This window comes from Oryctolagus cuniculus, chromosome 12, assembly GCF_964237555.1.
Source record: "Oryctolagus cuniculus chromosome 12, mOryCun1.1, whole genome shotgun sequence".
NCBI classification, from domain to species: domain Eukaryota; kingdom Metazoa; phylum Chordata; class Mammalia; order Lagomorpha; family Leporidae; genus Oryctolagus; species Oryctolagus cuniculus.
Window position 1 is genome coordinate 83,744,471 of NC_091443.1, and position 20,396 is coordinate 83,764,866.

Below are 20,396 nucleotides of genomic sequence, written 5' to 3' on the forward strand. Positions count from 1 at the left end.
ATCAAGTATTCTAAGTAATCTAGAGATGATGTGAAGTTGATGGGAGGGAATGCATAGGTTACATATACAAATGCTATGCCACTGATGTAAAGGACTCGAGGGTGTGAGAATTTGGGTCTGCATGCGGTTGGCGGTGACCCAGGAACTAACCCACCTTTGCATAACTACTGAGGGATGACTGTCCTAACTTGTACCTCCCTGTGGGCCCAATTCTGGCCACGTCTCTGGCTTGAGTTTCACAGGAGTTCTGCATTACCCAGGAAGAAACATCCTGCATCTGGGGCCCCCAACTGTGACTCCTCCCAGAGTCTTCTCTTCTTTTCAAGGTACAAGTTCTCCAGCACAGTACATGGAGAGAGCGTGTCAGCTCTTGCAAGAACTGTTGTCATTTCATAAAGCAATCAGGCAAAAGGATAGGGCCCAGACACTTGAGGGTCCTACCAGGAGGTGGGAGAAATCCCACAGAGCTCCAGGAGATTTCAGAAATAAAGATCCAGGCTGGTGAGGAACTAATACGCTGCCCATTTGTTAATTCACCCATCATTAATTCATTCAGTGAACACACACTTCATTCATACCACTGTAAGACAATGATCATATTGCCAGAGTGGTAGCTGTCTCCTTACTACGCTGCAGGCTCCTGAGGTGGGGACCTATGCCTTACATGGTTAACCACTGTGCCTGGCATATAGAGGGAAGCCAAGAGACATTTTTGAATGAATGAATGAATGAGCAAATGAACAAGTGAGCAACCAAGCAAACACAACTAAAAATATCCCACTGAGCTCAAGATTATGTGCTAGAAGGTGAGGAGTCACATCATTTATCTTGGACTTTCGCAGAAAATACCTCCTGTTACTACTGTCTTAATTCTTTTTTAAAAATAAGTAACTTTCTATAATTGTAAATACAGCATGTATTTACATTAAAACAGAAGAAATGTGGAAAATATAGATTTTTTTAAGGGTGAAACCGAACTTGTCTACAATCTCACCAACCCTATTAACATTCTGGAGAATTTTCTTCTAGTCTTTTTTATGTATATACAAAATCACAAAATTGGAATTGTGCTGAATAAGCGGTTTCAGACCTTAAATTTTTTCCATTTCACATTATATCATGAGCGTTTCACCATACCATTAAACATTCTTATAAAATGTTATACATAATGACTGAATATTATTTGATTATAGCTCTCAATTCCCAACTAACGCAGATTTACCATCTCCAATAATTGCCTGATTCACTGCACAATCCAAATTGTTCCCAGGCTTCTTGCACTGTCTTGGTGGTTGATGCAGACAGAAAACCTTTACAAACCAACAGACACTTTCGGGCAAGTAAAGCTGTCACAAGTATGGCTGGAGCTCATCTTCGACTTTTCTCTCCTAGAGCCACTAATTCATACAAGCACACTCATGCCACTGGAATGTTTATTCTCTTCAAGTTGGAAGCTCCAGGGTACACAAGAAAACAGGCACAGAATGTGATGAGAACCACATGGTAAGTGTCTAGTTGACTCACAAATCAGCCAAGATCTACTTGGGCATGAGGGACCACACCCCCATTGAATAGAACAGAAATATTTTAGTTCTCTCCTGCCAAGTGATTTTTGCCAAAAGTGTGTATATTTGCAGACACGTGTACCTCCATTGAGAAGAGAGATGACAACTCAAAGTAGACACATGGCTGCATGCTTGTACGGTCAGTAAGGAGACTGGGAGTATCCAGAGAGGTGATGTGGAAAGAGGAGGTGATGAAGTGCCCTTACCAGGCCGGGAAACATTAAATAAGTCACGTCTTGGTCTGTCTTCTGAGGAACAACTGGCACCCAAATGTAGCCATATTCTCTTTCACTCCTTAAGCCCCATGCTATCCCAACCCAGCTTTTGCCTTAAAGCTGCAGCATTTGATAAGGTGGGTCAGACCCTTTAACGGGCAGAGGGGGGGTTACATGGAGAACTCACTCCAGCCAAGACAAAGACTGGATGGCCTTAGTCAGTGGTCACTGACTCAGTTCCTCCCCACAGGTCCTGAGGGTTGATATCACATCCCACTAGCACAGGACACATAGCACATCTTTCCCTGGAAGCTGTTTCTGGATGCTTATTAGATAGTTAAACAGAAATTGAGTGTGGGTTTGGATTTATCAAAATGGAAACAGGCAGAGGAATGTGTCATGATGAGGGACACCATCTATCACATCGTATTAATAGAGGGAAAAAGACATCAGACAACTTTCCTAGGACTGCAGTCCAAACTTTTCCTGGCATTTCTTCCCTCTTGTCCCTTTACTTTTTCTGCCTGGACTGCATCTCTTGCCACTCAGCCTTCTGTTCCACCCCAACATGATCCCATTCCTCATCTGGTGGTCTCCAGTTAAAAGTCTCTTCTACTGTCCCTTTAGCTAACCAAATCTCCCAAATCCCATTTCCTTATCCACTACAGGTTACCTCGATGTTGCTCTTTTCTGGTATCTGGCTACACCTGTACACATCTGATATTTAATCACAGACCTTCTTGCTATCTTTACCATGTGTCTAAGTCTTACATCCCTGGGAAGGTTCTAAGATCTAGGGGGACAGAGGGGCTGATAGAATGTGAGTGAGGAGTTCAGATCTAAGTTCAAATCTGAGTTCCAACCTTTGCTATTTGGATGGTCATGAGCACCCATTTCCTTGTTTGTGAAAGGGCAGTGATTATAATCTCTCTCCTCCTACTGCACTATGTTGTGTGAGGATCAGATACCCCAAGAGTGTCAGCAACCATCAGGAACCATGGACATGGTAAACTTCCCTCGAGAATCATCTTCCCTTTCTCTCATATTCACCAGGCAGCACTACCACACCTACCATAGTCCCAGAGCGAATGACAGCCCCACGAATCTTAGGCAGAATTAAAAAAACGAAAAGAATAAAAATAACAGTTTCTCAAATATTAGGAAATTACAATTAAAGCTCTGCCTGCATGTCTTCACATGCAAAAAAGCACACAATCGTTGGCATATGTCAAACTGAGGACTCTAACCAAGTTTTCATTTATGAATAGTTTCAAGAGTTAAATTACCAATTAATTCATGGCAATAAAATCTAAGGCGGTAATACCAGCAGTCCAAGGTTAGTTCCTATGAGTGGTGCCACCATCCTTCTCGGCGCTCAACTCTGCATGTTCTGCACCTTGACACGAACATGAATACAAATCAAAAAGACTCCAGATATATTTTATGTCAGGAGAGAAATGGCTTCTACTCAGCAAGCTGCAGAGAGCATTGCTATTTTCAGGTGCTCTACAGTTTAGCAGATTACCAAGGTGATGACATTAACCTTAAGACTGACTATTAATGGAAGAAAAAAAGTGAGTAATTCAGGGAGGACACTTAAACAAACACCAACTCAAGGATAAAAATCATGATCAGGGCCATGGTGGAAGAACAGAGGTGCAGACTGACTCGACAACGCAGACAATGGCCCCAGCCTCACCCAGGGATGAAGATTTGAGCACATGGTGTTTGTTGAGAGATTCACACCAAAGTGGGGCAGAGCTTCTCTGAATGGGTCCAAGCCAGGTCCAATGACTCAAGTTCCCCTTTTTTTGTTCCCTTATCCCCTCAGAATCTCTCTTAGGGCCCTCATCTTTGCAGATTCCCCCTCTCCCCAACAAGAGCCATCCCTATCCTCAGGACAGGAGCCAACAAGCTCAGCACCACTGAGCTATAAATAACTAGTGGTTATTTTTCCTAGAAATATTTAGAGTTTCCAGGGACTGGCAGTCTTAAATGCAGGGAGTGGACCTGTAATTGTGGAGCTCAAAAGTATGCATGCAGCCAGGGTAGGGGAGGTGGTTTTGGAGGGAGACAGGACCCCAGTAACTTCAGTACGTAATGTTGGGTTGCTGTCTTCGCTGCATCTGCACAACGTGGGACCAGAACACTGTGCACAAATTGCTCTGATCAAATCGAGGGGCCCTAAAGGAGATCAAGCTTGGCTTAAAAGCTCTTGGGCTATGAGTTAATAAGAATTTTAATAAAAATGGAAAGTATAGCCCTGGGCCGTGGTACTGTATCTCGCCGGGTTGCTGGTGTTCTATCAGTCAATCATATCATCTTTCTGATATTAGCCAAGTGGAGAGGGTAAGTGAAAACTGTATGGGTCCAAGAAGGTTTCAAAACCCCAACCTGCAGAATCGGCATCAGCTTTCAGATTGGGCTTCCTGGGCCATGAGACATACCCGACAGTAGAGTCTTCCTACTAACAATGGGCATCCAACCCAGTTCACATCAAAAAGCAATTTCCACCCCATACTTAAGTGTCATGACAACCAGGGCTTTCATGTAGTGTTGTCCCTATGTTACAGGTGAGACTGAGGGCGGTGGGTGGGGCTTAGGCCAGGTCTGTTGACTCTTACCTCTCTCCATCAGTTCCACACACACATCTATGCTTTTGGAACTCAAACTGCTCAGTCATCACCATGCTCAGTATGACCCTCAGACACAACAGAGTGGCTGGCTGGCCTGTGTCATTTCATTCACTTGTAAAGACAGGAAAAATCATAAATCCTTCCCGTCTCCCAAAATTTACCACCAATTTAAAAGCAAAGGCCTCCCTGGTGTGTATCTGCTTTTATCTGAGAGATTCAAGTTCAGTGGCATTGAAAATACAGGTCAATACCTAGAGGGTTTCCCAATCGCTTATGGGGAGACTTCAAAAATTTCACGGAAAATGGGATTAAAAGATAAGTTTGTTTTGATGCAAAAAGTCTTTGAAGCTCAGGCGGAGTTTTTTTTTTTTTTAATAATATGTATTTCCATGAACTTTCTGAAGTGCTCTGATACTTACTCCCATTACACTAATCTCTTCTACTATGTCTAGTGGTGGGTACATTTTGAATGCTTAAGATTTGGTCATTAACAGTTGATAAAAAAAACTGGTTTATGTTAAAAAAATAGATGGCCTTCAGCCAAAAATTAGAATCTACCTAGTGTAACAGTATCATGCTTATTTAGCTAATGCATGCTCCTATAAACACCAGCACCCTGCAAGGAGCATCCCAGAACAGAACTATGATGGGGCTCAAACACCACTTAAAGAGTTGTGCTGGTCCATATTTGCTTTCTGTGTGGACTGAGAGAGGAGACAAAACAGAGGAACTTCATGCTGGCTCTTGAGTTTTTATACACTCATAGTGACAGAAGGAAGAGAGATTTCTTTTGAATCTCAGAGATAGATTGTGTTACAAAAGAAATGGTTCCTACTAAGCAAGCTGCAGACAGCTGCAACTTGAATAAGTTAATAGGTTGCATCTTGAATCTCTGGCCATTTTTTCTCTTTGCCACAAGCTCCTCCTCTTCCTCTTCCGGCCCTTACATGAAGGTCTCATGGGCGCCCCTGATCCGCAGACTGCCTGGCCCACACCCCACTCTTGCCCTGAGCTCGATGTAAATCCCCAACACCCGTCTCCAGCACAGATTCTCTCTCTTGTTTCAGACTCTCTCTCCTGTGGCTCCCTGAACATCACCACCCATGGGTTTAGTGGGGACTGCAGAGATATCATTTTCAGAATCAAACTCACAGTCTGCTAGGTTCTCCATTTCAGATGGAGCTTCTCTCACTCAATCCCAACAGTCAAGTTGGGGCTTCACAGTTTGCCATCTCTCTTACAGTTCATGGTCATTAGTCACTGACTCCTCAACGGTTCATCAACTAAAATATTCCCTAGGACTCAGCCCCACCCAACCATCCTGGGGCAGGCTCTCCATGCCTCTCACCTAACCAGGCAACAGCCAAATCCTTACATGCATCCTGGGAGCATGTTTCTAAAGTGGAAACCTGACCAGGGTCTTCCTGTGGTGAGAAGACCTTCAGAGGCTCCCTGTGGTCAGGTTCACATTCAAAATCTCTACCATGTCTTAAGGCTGCCTCTGACCACCTCTTTTGCCCTTGCATTGTGCTCTCTGAATGGAGACCAGAGAAAAGAAGGAATGTGGCAGGGGAGGGAATCCTGGGCCAATACCCACTGTTTTCATCTTCCTGTCCGAAACCCCTTCACTGAAATTACTCCTTTCTTGCTCTTTTTTCTGTCCCATGTTTTCCATTTTGTTGTTGGTGGTGTTATTGTCAATAATATGCCATAACAGGGGAAAAAATCGACAAGGAACAAAATGAAGTCTATTTGATTGAGGTGACTCCAGATGTGGGATGAAGCTTGGGGAACACGAGCTCCTCCCCAGGTGGGGCTGAGATAATTACAGAGTGATGAGGATTCATGTATATCAATCAATGTGCACTCCACGCTGCCAACCTCGCCCCTCCTTGCACACGTCAATACAGGCTTGGTAGCAGGTACTACAAGTTTAACATGTGAAAAACAAAAAGCAAGGAGAGAGCCACCTCCTCCCCTGCCTCACAAGGGGAAGTCGTCTGGAGTGTACGGACATGCCCACTTTAAATCATAACTCATGCTGGCCCCCAGCCTTGTCCTTTTGTTCCCCGTTGGCCACCGTTTACCCCTTGAAAGAGCTAGTTGGGGGCACAGTCTTCAGTGTCGCCATCCACTCTGAAATCACACAGAGTCCTAACTGAACAAGTTAGCATCTGATTTTTTCTTCTCATGATGCCAAAATACCTGGGAGCCAAGGCAGGAACTGGGCATTGCAAAGGCACAGCCTGAAGGGTAAAAGCTATATTCATTTTTGTGTCCTTGTTGTTTTGCACAGGGGCTGAAGAGGAGCCTATGAATAAATAAGCTGGGCCATCCATTATGAGGAAGGGCACAGTGGACAACCCAAATATCTCAAGGTTTGGCTTCAAGCTTTTCCCTGGGTAGCGATTCTGTCCTCATGGCATGCATATCTGAGGTCCACATGAGCCATCACAGGCAGTGCCGTGAGGGGGGCACCCTGCCGGTTGCACCTGAGCCTATTGCCACCTTTATCCCTACTCCCTGAGCATATTGCTTCCCTAGCATGAGGCTTTAGAGTCTACTGAATCTCCCAACAAGCCTAGAACTTAGGTGTTATCTTTATTACCACCAGCTTGCTGATCCTGACCTGTTAGTTTGAGTCTGGCCTCTATTTGTAGATTCCTGGCCCCTCTTTCTGTTTTCCTCACTGAACACAGTAGATGCGGACACAGCCTGGGCTTTGGTTTGCTGTAGCTGCAAGTGCAAAGCATCAGACATTTGGAAAATCATGGGAGAAAAGCTATCCGGCTGTTTGCAAACACGCAGATGTCTGGCCCGGGGAAGGTGGAACACCTTGGCACCTGCCCCAGTGGTCAGGGTGCATGGCTCAAGCAGAAAGGCAGAAGATCCCAGGGCCTGGCAGGCTGGTGCCTGATGTTGGCCATGGAGACAGAACCTCGTGGGGTAAGGCTGCTACCCTGTCTCTATGCAGGGTGCAAATTGGCCAAGAACGTTGATACAAACAGTTTCTTTCAAGAAGTTTTATTTAGAAGAGAAGTGAGGGGAACACAGTCATCTGTTTACACTGACTCCACTCATACCACATACCACGGCCTCATGCTGGCAGGTGTCAAAGCAGGGCCTGCTCACGACCTCCTCTCTGCTTTCAGTTCCCAGGGAACATGATGTAACCAAAATTGCATTAAAAAAAAAAAAAAAAAACTCAGTGTCTTCTGCACTAACTCATTTCCAGACAATTTCCTTCTAATAGAACATTTGGTTCTTCACTTGGTCATCCTTTAAAACATTTACTCAGCACATACTAAGTGCTTTGTGGGGTCATTGTATACACTCCCCTGAATCAACATAATGGCCATGAGACCAAGAAATACTTACTTAACGAGGATGCTAATGACCCCCTGAAAACATGCCTGGACCTTTATGTGGAAGTCTCTTTACCTGGACTTTTCACTTAATTTATCAAACCACCATAAAAATAAATAAATTCTCTCCTAAGAAGCTCAGAGACTAAGTAACTCACCCAGGGTCACACAGCTTATAGACAGAGATCCCTGAAATCGAACTGCAGCCTGCTCCCAAGCTCAGAGACATGCAGTTTGTATGGTGAGCCCATGATTCTGGGGACCGCCATTCACTGTATTCCGTGAGTGCACAGTGCTGTAGGATATCAGGGAAAGGATTCTCCCCGTAGTTTTGGGACACGTGGCTCTGTCCTGGGTTCACTGACAGGCACTAGAAGTAGAGGAAGAAAAAACATCCCTTGTATTTTTGTATCACCTGTAACGCCTGTTACAGAGGCTCCATCTTTAGCAGGTGCACTTGCATTTTTACTGCTTGCCTCATGAAATGCACACTTTTTTTTTTTTTTTTTGGACAGGCAGAGTGGACAGTGAGAGAGAGAGACAGAGAGAAAGGTCTTCCTTTTGCCGTTGGTTCACCCCCCAATGGCCGCTGCGGCCGGCGTGCTGCGGCCGGTGCACCACGCTGATCCAGAGGCAGGAGCCAGGTGCTTTTCCTGGTCTCCCATGGGGTGCAGGGCCCAAGCACTTGGGCCATCCTCCACTGCACTCCCGGGCCACAGCAGAGAGCTGGCCTGGAAGAGGGGCAACTGGGACAGAATCCGGCACCCCAACCGGGACTAGAACCCAGTGTGCCGGCGCTGCTAGGTGGAGGATTAGCCTAGTGAACTGCGACGCCGGCTCTAAATGCACACATTTTAAGTGGTAAATGGAGAAGGTGGATTTCTAGAGTGGAAGAAGATAAATTAAGAAGTAAGCCCTTTCCTGGTCAGTGGGCAGGACCAGTGTGTATGGAGGTGTCTCCTCACAGGGGCACCCCCAATGGAACATTAGCTGTGCATTCCATGAGGCACCTAGAGGTCCATGCATGTTTTCAGAGGTCATTATCATGCATGGGAAGTGGGCTCAGCTGGGAGAGCAGGCCCTGGGCTGGAAGTCAGCAGGCAGAACTGCCTCTGGGTGAACCTCACTCTGCCTGAACGCAGGGGCCTTTGGGGTGGTCCTGGGGAAAAGATGGAGGTGTGGTCCTTGTGTTTTGTCCTCTCCTCTCAAAGTCCTCCACATCTGTCCCAGAGGGCTCTGAAGCAGCCCTGGTGGGGGCTGTGGGCTTGCATGGGGCTTGGGGAGGTGACTTCTCTCACGTTTCTCAGCAGGATGTGGTCCAGATCCAATGGGTTGTGATGTCAAGCTCCCTGCTCTCATCCAAGAAGTCCCTGAATCCCGGATTTGGAGCCATGATACCAGAAGCCACACCCAGCCTGGCACCAGGAGGAAGCTGGTTCAGCACTTCAGAGCTGCCACGTGGGAAAGGATCAGCAAGCAAGATGGGGGCTAAGCTGCCTTTCCCCTTTAGAAATGGAAATAGATGCATCCAGCTGGTGCAGAGCAAGGAGCAAGCACACATTCTGTCCTGGCCTCTCTCTCTCTGCACATCCCAGGAGAGTGAGCTCAGATTCTGGTTTGTGACGTGGGGAGGAGGCAGCAGTGGTCTCCTAAAGGCTGACAACACAGACTTTCTGGGTCTGGGGCAACTCCCCACCAAGCCTGGCCAGTTGCAGCCCCAGCCGATGGTTTTGTGAAAGCTGTTACCCAAAAACAGCAACAGTTGGGTGTAGAGATAAGTATCTCTGCTCTGTCACCCACATGGGCAGGGCGGGAGCCACCCGACCACCTCCTTCCTCGACAACAATACCTTAGAGAAGCCAGAGAGATTGAGGCATTGAATGCAAAAACAGCACACTTAGCAAGGGTTGAGCTGCTCTCCCTTAGCATTTTCCAGAAGACAGCTGAGGACAACGTTTGCTTGTTTCCTCTCCACGCCACCCAAGCACAGTCTCCAGGGGAGGGGACACAATGCCCAGATACTGTAATATTCTACGGTGTCCTCAGCCACCTTTGGAACCGAGGGCTCAATGACGATGCTCCCGTAGAGCAAGAAAGAGAGGCAGCAAAGCCACAAGCTGGACAATTCCACAACAGGGCCATTGCCCATGGCTGTCTCTCTGCCCTCCTTCTCTTCTTCTTGCTTGGAGGGTGGGGGACAGGTGTACTGGTTCTGGAGAAGGAAGCACCTGCCATTGCTTCTTGTAGTAAGAGGTAAAGGAGATTAAAAATACCATTGAGACAGACCCAACTTGTGATTCTAGATGTGAGAAAAGAGGTTAAATCACCACTGGGTCTTGTTGTCCTATCTGGGAGAGAGTCTCTCTCTAGAAAGGGAGTGGATGAGAAATGACAGGAAACTGTGAGGCCCACGAGTGGATGTTTTGAGACCAGCTATGCCCTTTCTCGGTCCACATTGTACCCTCATTCCCTACACTATCATAGGTCTTGCTTTAATCTCTATGTACTCCTTTCTTTGGTGATCCTTGCTTCAGCAGATTTTTACTTAGGAGGAAACCATAAACCACCTACTGTGTTGGGTCTAAAACCATCTCAAGGGGCTGGCACCATGGCGCAGGTTAATCCTCCACTGTGGCGCCAGCATCCCATATGGGCACTGGTTCTAGTCCCAGTTGCTCCACTTCCAGTCCAGCTCTCTGCTGTGGCCTGGAAAAGCAGAAGATGGCCCAGGTTCTTGGGCCCCTGCACCCATGTGGGAGACCCGGAAGAAGCTCCTGGCTCCAGCCATTGCAGCCATTTGGGGAGTGAACCAACGGAAGGAAGACCTCTGTCTCTACCTCTCTGTCTGTAACTCTAACTCTCAAATAAAATAAATAAAATCTTAAAAAAAAATCATCTCAAACCCTTTCTGGAAAATGCAGGCTACACACACACAAACCAATCAATACACCAAGCAGTGGTGTGAGATCTGGGTGAAGCGATCCAAGAGACAGGAAAGCCTTGTCCTTCCTCGCCTTGCTCTTCAGCTGGGGTCAATGTCATTTCGAATGCATCCTCGAATCACCTTGACCTTTCCTCTTTCTCTGTGGTCTGTGAGCTGAGTGTACACCTGTTGATCCTTGGCCTGCTTCTTTCCTCAAATTTATGAATCTGGGTTTTCTAGCACATTCCCTTCACTGCGTCCCTGGGCCCTCATCTGCTTTGCCTGGGCACTGGCAAAGCTCCTTGGCCAACATCCAGTCTTTCTTCCAATGCTCCTCAGGCTGATGACAAAGGAAGACGTCCCCAAACACTCATTTTTTAAAATATCATTCCCTGCTGGCGTAACTTTGTTCTAGCTGTTCATGAGCTGCAAGATAGAGCCCAGATTCCTTGCCCTGGCAGATAGGAGCTCCTACAGTCTGACCCCAACTTACTTTTCTAGATATTAACAATCATAGATATTTCTGAAGCTACCCTGTGTAAGACACTCGCACCCACTGGGCACAGTGGTAAGCACTTTACCTGAGTTGGTTCTCACAAGAGTCCTATAAAGTCCTATGGCTTGCACTTTACACATGAGGAAATGAAGCCTGCAGAGCTGAAGCAGCTGCGGAAGACAAGAGAGTCAGTGGCCAGGGCTGAGCATTTGAACTCAGGTCTCATGATGTCAAAACTCATGCCCTTGACCACCTGTTTTTTTTGAACAGATGCCCTGAGCTGTGGCCAGACTGTGCTGACCCTTGCCCTCTGAGAAGGTCTTGAGCATTGCCGGATCATTCCTCCTGGCATCTGGCATCTAAGAAGTCTTGAATGCCTGTTAGATGAAAACGCTCAGCTTTCAAAGTAGAAAAGAGGGCGAGAGAAGAAGACATGCAGATTGGGAAGCTCCTAACACCTCTGCTGGGGCAATGGGACCACGGCATTTGCTCAGAGAGTGGGTGGAGGAGGATCTGCAGCTGGCTGTGTTCATTCGAGATGTCTTTCATTGCACCCTGCAGCAGCCTCTTGCTCTGTCCACCCTCCTTTTCCTGCCCCCGCATCTGTCATCAAGCTCCATTGGTGAGTTCTCTAAATGTGCAAACCGCTGGACTATTCAGCCAGAAATCTGGGTTCTGTCTCCCTCCCTGTCCCACTATTTCGCTGCAGGGAGTTGGGGGGAAGAAGCCCTCAATGGGTCACCTGGTGCTTTTGGTTTATCTGAGTCCAGGCACAAAATCTTCCAAAGCCCCCCTCTCGAGATGCCACACCTCCTGGTCAATCTCTCCCACTCTGACTTCTAGAAACTAAAGAGATAAGGCACAAGAAAGTTGAAAAGGAATTGGAGAGAAATATTTGTCCAAAGTCATTCAGGATGAAGGTAGGAGAGCCCACTGTGGTACACGAGACCATAAGACCCACGTCTCCCAGGCATGCAGCTCTTTTTCTCTGTCAGCAATGTGGCAGCTGCAGCCACACAAACCAACCGTTCCTGTCATACAAGCCATGGTGAACTATCCCACCATCTCCCCAAGTGCCAGGTGAGACACAAAAGAGATTCTTCCCGTGTGACTTTCCAGTTGTCAGCAGGGGTCAAGGATACCGTCAAGATTCACACCTGGACGAGGTGAGCCAGGTACTGGGAAGGTTTCAGAAGCAGGGATAGACAGGCAGGCACAGCCCTGTCTGGTTACAAAGGCCAAGTTCTTCAATTTGGCCAGATCCATGAAGCTCTCCTTTTGATTTTCCCCAGGTTTCTAGTGAAAGACACATCCCAAGCACAAACCTTCTCAGGGTAACACACACAGTCATTCCCCAGCTGGATCAAACCATGTTTCTACAGCCTCACCCTGATACACCTGCTCTGCTCAGGATATACTAAACATAAATCACACTTTCACATATGCCTATACTTCCTTTATATTTTCTCTGCTGGGGATATTTCCCCCTTCTTTAACTGGCAAACTTGGACTTGACTTTGAAGATGGAGTTTAAATGCCTACTCTTTTTGCACAGCCTTCCCTTGCTCTTCCCTCCAAGTCCCGCCTCATCTGTCTTCTCAGAGAACTCTGTTCAAGGTACATCCTTGGCCCCTCCTGATTTCAATTCTAGCTATCTGTTAACAGGTTTTCTCTCCACGGCTATCCTGAGACACGAGCTCACTCATATTTATCTTTTTACACTGAATCTCCAGCTCAGTACCTGGAACATAGGAGGAACAAAGAATTATCAGCTTGAATCAAACAAATACACCTGCTTAAGAAAAACTTGGCTCCAAATTCCCAAGTCAAAAAGCCAGTGAAGGTTGTTTTTTTCCCCTAAGTGTATGCCGAAGGCCCCCAACCAGTCAGCTCCCACTACAGATAAATGGGAAAGAGTCATTTTACAAGCTGCTGCCAGAAGCAAAGCTCCACGTATGCCCAAGGCCAGTTGTTCGTGTGCATGCACACACTCAAGCTGGAAGGAACTGGGTGCTCTATGGCAAGGTGCAGCAAACAAGATAAGATCACGATGCTGCACAGAAGGAAAGCCACGTGACGATGTGGGTAACCCCAGGCATAAATGACACCCTCGGCAGGGCCCGGCTGAAATCTAACCACATCATCTTTTCATGAAACAGACATGAAAAAGGACGACTAAAACAATTACGGAGAGGGTGGTTTAATGCCTCCTTGCCTCGATGGTATCAAGGCTTTAGACTCCAGGGCTATGTTTGGGGAAACAATTCTCCGAGATAAGGAGACGAACGATCTGCTCAAAAGCATGTGCAGGAAACCAAGACCAGTGGACAACACACAACGAAACGGTTTGTGGCCATGAGCCATCTACACAATCAAACCCATCCTGTCTCAAAGTGAAGACCCTGTGGGTGCTCGTGTGTGTCCTCACTAGACAAGCTAAAGTGAAATTCACAGTTCCCCCACTCGTGGCTGCCACTGGTAGAAAATGGAAAGGTTGAAAGGGTGAGACTCACTGTCATGCAACAGTCTTCAAGTCTCTTTCCTGGTGGCTCTGCCTGCTGGGGGAAGGCTTGTGGCTGAAGGAGACACAGCATGGATTGATTCAGTGTATCCCAGAAATACACTTTGGCTTTCAGTATCCTGCTGTCTGAATACAGTCGGGTTCTGAATTCTCTGAGCTGCAGACAATGGCGTATTCCTTGCTGTTCACACCTCACTTATGTTTTATCACAACATGGTTCCCCCTACCATTCTCTATCCTTCTTATTCCCCCAAGCAATCTCCTGATGCTTCTTCAAGGTTCTTAGAACTACCGAATAGGATGCACGGTGAGGGAAAGGAGGGGGGATGGGAATACAGCCCAGACTTTACAGACTTAAAGACTTGCTATTAAATTTCAGCTTTGACATCAGTCAACAGTCTTGGAGTTGGGGTAGGTCACTTAACCAACATCTCCAGCTTGCTCATCTATAAATTGGGCTCCCACATTGTTCATCTTTCAGTTAAGTTTGCTTTAGAAACATCTAAGTTAATTCACATAAAAACTCAGGCATAATCAGCGAAAAGTTAGACCTCACTATCAAAAGCATCATCCATTCAAACTCTTTCACTTTCTGAAACAGCATTCTGAGGTCCAGAGAGGGGTAAAGTCACTTATCCTACGGAAATGAGTCTCTGGGACCCAGTAGCTTTTGTCTCTTTCTAGATAACTAAGCTGAAGTCATCTGCATGATTAAGTGGCCAAGGTAGGGACAGAATTTAGGTTACTCATTCCCAAGCCAGAGCCTGACCCGGTGTATCACATTGGTGCTATGGACTATTATCTATCATTGCATAATTTATTTTTTTCCAGCCAGGTCTTAAATCTCTGGAAAGTAGGGACCTTGTACTTCTTATGTCCTAAGAGTGTACTACTTAACAGGTATTGGATAAATAATTGTCAACAGGCTATTTGCAAAGATCACTGCTGATTTTCAAAGCAACAGGTTTCGGTGTCATAGCTGCTTCTCCCCTAAGCTAGCATGTCCTTGTCATTGCAGAAAACACACTGATGAAGGGTGCGTGCTAATGTGTTATCACAGAGAAACACGCCACCCCCTTCTGGAAGGCAGATAGAGATTGCACCACACTGCAGGAACACTAATTAGAGCCACTGGTAATTTGACTGATGCTCTAAAGCCCCAAAGCACTCGTGGAAGGCACCTTTGTCCTTGCACATTAGAACTATAGCCACTGTACATCAAAACAGCCAAGTTGCTTTTGAATGGAGCCACCAGTACTCACAGCCTCGATGTCGTGGTCAAGATACCAGCCTACCCAATCCACTATCAGAAGGAACCCAATGCCTGCCATACTCCTGAAAGCTGAGTATGTTGCATAAATAGACTGCTGGTTCTAATAGGATATTCTAATAAACATTGCCATCATTTTTACTGTCTTGGGCAGTACTGAATATGATTCTTATAAGCTAGCCTTTATGGAAACCACCAGGACCTAAATGTTTAATTCAGATCTTTATTTTCTGTTTCATAAATTCCTTTATTATCACTCTAAAAATCTAAGTGGATGTACATTATATTCTTTTGGTACTAAGCTGTTTGGGATAGACTTCTGTGGTCAATATCAGGGTCACAGCAAGAGTTCAAGAAAGCAAGGGTAGAACCTGGAAGTACCTGGGATAATCTTCTTACTCCAGTGCCTGACACCTTCTCATTGCTTCACTGAACTTGACTTCTGCTCTTGTTTTCAGTAATGCTGGAACAATGAGTTAAATAAATGTGCCATCTATAAAGTAATGAGATGACTCTGGTTTTGGCTAAAACTCCCCTAGGGGATTAAAGGTGTGAGAAGTAAATGCAGAGGTGAACTTGAAGGTCAGTCAAATGGACAGACCATGGTATTTCTTGGAGGTTCCAGCCAGGCCAGAGTCTGTAATTAAGGTCTGGGACCCATTTTTCTCTACTGTGAAACATATTTCCTTCCAGAAACTGTTGATCCATCCTCCACTTCCTGTGATCTCAAAGTCTCTGAATTTGGAGACTGTCAATGGAAGTGACAGGTAGTCCATATTGTCTGTGGTACCCCACTGTTGACTGCTTTTCCAATTCCTGACTCCGTGTAGACTTGACACAGGGTCAGAATACTGCATAGACGTGTGTTGTCCAAAATGTTAGCCAGCAACCACCTACAGCTTCGAGCACTGGAAACATGGCCGGTTGTACATGAGACGTGCTGTAGGCAGAATATATGCATTGGATGCTTAAGATAGGGCACCAAAAGAGAAAAAATAAAGAAAATGAATTACATCAAAAATTTTTTTTCCTGGTTGAAGGACACTGTGATACAGTAGGCTAAGCTGCAGCACGACATGCCTACACACTGTATCAGAGCACTGTTCAAGTCCCCACTGCTCCATTGCTGACCCAGTTTCTGCTAATGCATCTTGGGAGGCAATAGATAATGGCCCAGTAATTGGGCTCCTGCCACCCATGTGGGAGACCTGGATGAAGTTATGGGCTCCTAGCTTTGGGCTGGGCCAGTCCTGGCTGTGGCAGACATTTGGGGAGTGAACCAGCAGATTGAAGATCTCTCTCTCTCTCTCTCTCTCTCTGCCTACCTTCCAAGTAGATGAAAACAAACATTTTTAAAAAGTTTTAAGACTGATTACATATTAAAGTAATATTTATAATACACTTTGAGTACACTGTTTTTTCAAGATTTAATTTCACCTACTTCTTTCCACATTTTAAAATGTGGCTACCAGAATATTTAAAATGACAAACAGGAATCCCATTATAGTTGTACTGGGCAGCACCGCAATCAACAACTACCAGACAACTTATTTCTATTCTAGTACAGAGGAAGCCAGGGAAAACGCAGGTCCCAAGCCCACTTCTCACACCCGCTCACGCTCAGAATGACGTTCTTGCTCTCCTCTGCTGCCGTGATGCCGAGGCACTCGTGCCCTGTCTACTCTCCAGTCTCCTTCCCAGCTAACACCCACTGCGGTCTTGGGGCGACTGCCTCGGAAATTTCCGGCTTGTTCCAGGCCCAGGATGATGGCAGCCTCTTCCCCTCATATGTTTTTGTCAGTTAGGTTTCATCTCAAATGTCACCTCCTCTGGGAGGCCCTCCCTGGCCTTCCATGGGAGGCACAATAACAGCCTCCAGTGATGTCCCCTGGAAGCCTGTGGATATGGTACCTTACTCAGCAGAGAGACTCTCCAAGTATGACATTAAGCACTCTGAGCTGGGGAGATACACACATGGGCTCAATACAAACATAAGGTCCTCATAAAGGAAAACAAAGAAGATGGGAGAACCAGATTCAGAGAAGGGGATGTGGACACAGAAGCAGAAACTGGAGAGAGGCAGAGTCCTGCAGCAAACAATGCAGGAGGCTGCAGAAGCTGGAAACCTCAAGAAGTGGATGCTCCAGAGCCTGCAGAAGGAACACAAGCCTGAAGGGCCAGGTTTCTTTTCAAACATGGTTACTTATTTGTTGTCATCGACTTGAAAGGCAGAGCAGCAGACAAATAGCAAGAACAAGAGCTTCCATCCACTGGTTCATTCTCCAAATGCTTGCCACAACCAGAGAAGTCAGGAGCCAGGATCTTCATCCAGGTCTCCCACATGGGTAACAGGGGCCAATGCACTTGAGCCATCACCTTCTGCTCTCCCAAGATGTGCACTATGAGGAACAAGGATTAGAGGAAGAATAGCTAGGACTTGAACCCAGGCACTTTGGTTTGGGATATAGGCATCCCAAGCAGGGGCTCAACATGCTGCACCACCAGGCCTGCCCTTGTCAATTCATCTGAGACTCATGACCATAAGATCTGTATTGTCTAACACAAAAAAGTCATGGTGACCTGGGCAAGCAGCACTGAGACAGTGTCTCTCTCAATCTCCAGCTCCTGTCCTCCACTCTTCTATCTTATTCTCTTCATAACCTTTTCTGCCATTAGACAGCATCTAATGTATTTGCTGATTTAGTCACGTGTTTAATCTCTGTCTCTCTGGGCTAGAACATGAGCTCCCTAAGGGTAGAGACATTCTCTGTTATATTCGCCTCTAGGAAGTGTGCCTATGAACTGTACCCAATACACAGTAAATGCTCACTAGTATGAATGAATGGTTGACTGACTGTCTGAAGGAATGGATGGACAGATGGATGAATGATAACTGGCTATCTGACAGATTCACTTTTAAACAACTGATATCATCTGAAAACATAATGACAAAAAAGCAAACCCCACTTGAAGAACACAGAACATGCACGTGGACAGATACAGGAGGACACTTCCAATAGCGAGGTACCATGATGCAGACACTGAACACACAGAGAATGTGATAATCCTCCTACAGTCTCCCAAGAGACATAAGCCAGACCAAAGGACCAAACATTGACCAAAGCAGGGTGTTGAACTGTTGGGGTCAAACCAGAAGTGAGACACTAGGTATGAGCAGTGGTAAAGTCATTCTCAAAAATAACAAAAATAAGCTGGCGCCGCGGCTCACTAGGCTAATCCTCCGCCTTGCGGCGCCGGCACACCAGGTTCTAGTCCCGGTCAGGGCACCGGATTCTGCCCCAGTTGCCCCTCTTCCAGGCCAGCTCTCTGCTGTGGCCAGGGAGTGCAGTGGAGGATGGCCCAAGTCCTTGGGCCCTGAACCCCATGGGAGACCAGGAGAAGCACCTGGCTCCTGCCATTGGATCAGCGCGGTGCGCCGGCCGCAGCGCGCCGGCCCCGGCGGCCATTGGAGGGTGAACCAACAGCAACAGCAAAGGAAGACCTTTCTCTCTGTCTCTCTCTCTCTCACTGTCCACTCTGCCTGTCAAAAAAAAAAAAAAAAAAAAAAAAAAAAAAGCAAAGGCCTGACCTGAAATTGGTCCATTCTCATGGTGTAACTATTCCTACAATGGTTCATTTCAAGGTACTATTGTGATGTCCCTGAACACGAAACTGGGAATAAATACAGTCAAGCAAGGTTTTGCTGAGGAAGCAGGATTTTAACTATACCTAAAAGAGTTGGTGGGGTGTGGACAGCCTGAGGACTGTTGGGGAAGTCTGGTGCAAGATCTTTGGGGCCTGGTGATGTGGGGCCTCCATGGCCCTTGTGGCTCCAGTGCATTTCCAGTCATTGAGACCAACAGAAATAAGAAGTGGCCAGAAGCCAACCTGGAGGGAGCTGCCTGGTGAGATGAAGGAGCAGAAAATTTCATTGCTGGTGCTACCTCGATGCTTTTCAAGTCCAGCATTGATTTTTTTAAAAAGATTTATTTATGTGTTTGATAGCCAGAGTTACAGACAGAATTGGGGGCAGGAAGATCATCCACTGGTTCACCCCTCAGATGGACACAACAGCTGGGACTGGGCCAGGCCAAAGCCAGGAGCCAAAAGCTTCATCTGGGTCTCCCACTAGGGTGGTAGGGGATCAAGCACTTGGGCCATCTTCCGCTGCATTCCTAGGCCATTAGCAGGGAGCTGGACCTGAAGTGGTACACGTGGCACATGAACCTGGCTAAGGCTAGGGAGGAGCAGTGAGCAGTCTGTGTTCCCTGGACTGAGCCCAGGCCCATGTCCTCACTCATGCCTTTCACACATTTGGGATCCACACAGCACACAGCGCCCTCATGATCCCATCACAAACACAAACTATCAAGTAAAGTTGCAACAACCCTCCAAGGGACTCTCTAAAGTTCCCACCCTCATCCATGACGCCACCCCTTCTCGTTTGTATGCCTGGGAGACTGCATTCTGAGGATTGCAGGCTGGCATTTCAGATGTTGGTATGGTGTTTAACGGGGAAGGGGCAGATGGTACCTGGATTTGAATCCTGTCTTCACCATTTCCCAGGTGGGTGACCCTGAGGCGACATTATCTGACCTCTCTAGTCTTTGGGTTCCTCCTTTCTAAAATGAGGGCAACAGGGAAGCTTCCTCAGAGACTTTGGGGAGAAAGACATACAGAATAAAAGACAACTAGCACCATGCCTGTTGTATCGCAAGAGCCCAATTCACGTGCATGATAGTGGTGGTGATGGTGACCATTCCGTCTTTGCCTTTCTGAAGGTCTCACCAGGCAGAAGCCAAACTAATTTTCCAGCAAGCCTCTTCCTGCCATCCACAATCATCTGTCCTTTGTCTCGCTCTGAGCAGGAAGCCTGCTAGACACCTGGTCCAACATCCTCCCAGGCCCACACCTCCTGTGCTGACCACTTTAAGAACACGCGATTGTTTGTGTGCAGGGTGAGATGTTTTCCTTGCTCAGGGCACATGTGAATGAAGGGCAAGGATAGGGCCATTGTGTGAGCACCAGGACGACAATGAAAACAAGGCTGCTTTCTGAAAAGCACCAAAAAAGCCTTATTTTGCCTGAATAGCCATCATTTTCATTCTTTTTCGCCCCACACAAAGCACTGAAGCACATTTCATTCAGTGTGCTGCTGAGTGGGAGTGAAGATGCGGGACACACAAAGGAGTGAGCGGAGTGCTGTTGTCAGGTCTCTCGGGGAGCGCCCCGCCAGGTGGACCAGGCTATCCGGCAAGCTCCACTGCGGGCATCACCAGGAACAATGATGCACGCAGACAGACACGGACACCTGCCAGCATCCTGGACAGGGGCACAGGGTGGCTGCCGAGCAGAAGCTCAGCTGGACGGGGGTCTTCTAAGGACGTGGCACTTTCTTGTTCCCA

The 20,396-nt window shown here is 46.9% G+C and overlaps 1 protein-coding gene across 2 annotated transcripts in view; it reads right to left on the bottom strand.

The window, feature by feature from the left end:
- The window catches only part of RORA (RAR related orphan receptor A), a 763,877-nt gene that overhangs the window by 350,465 nt on the left and 393,016 nt on the right, over positions 1–20,396 (bottom strand). The gene's annotated exons all lie outside the window — the stretch shown is intronic.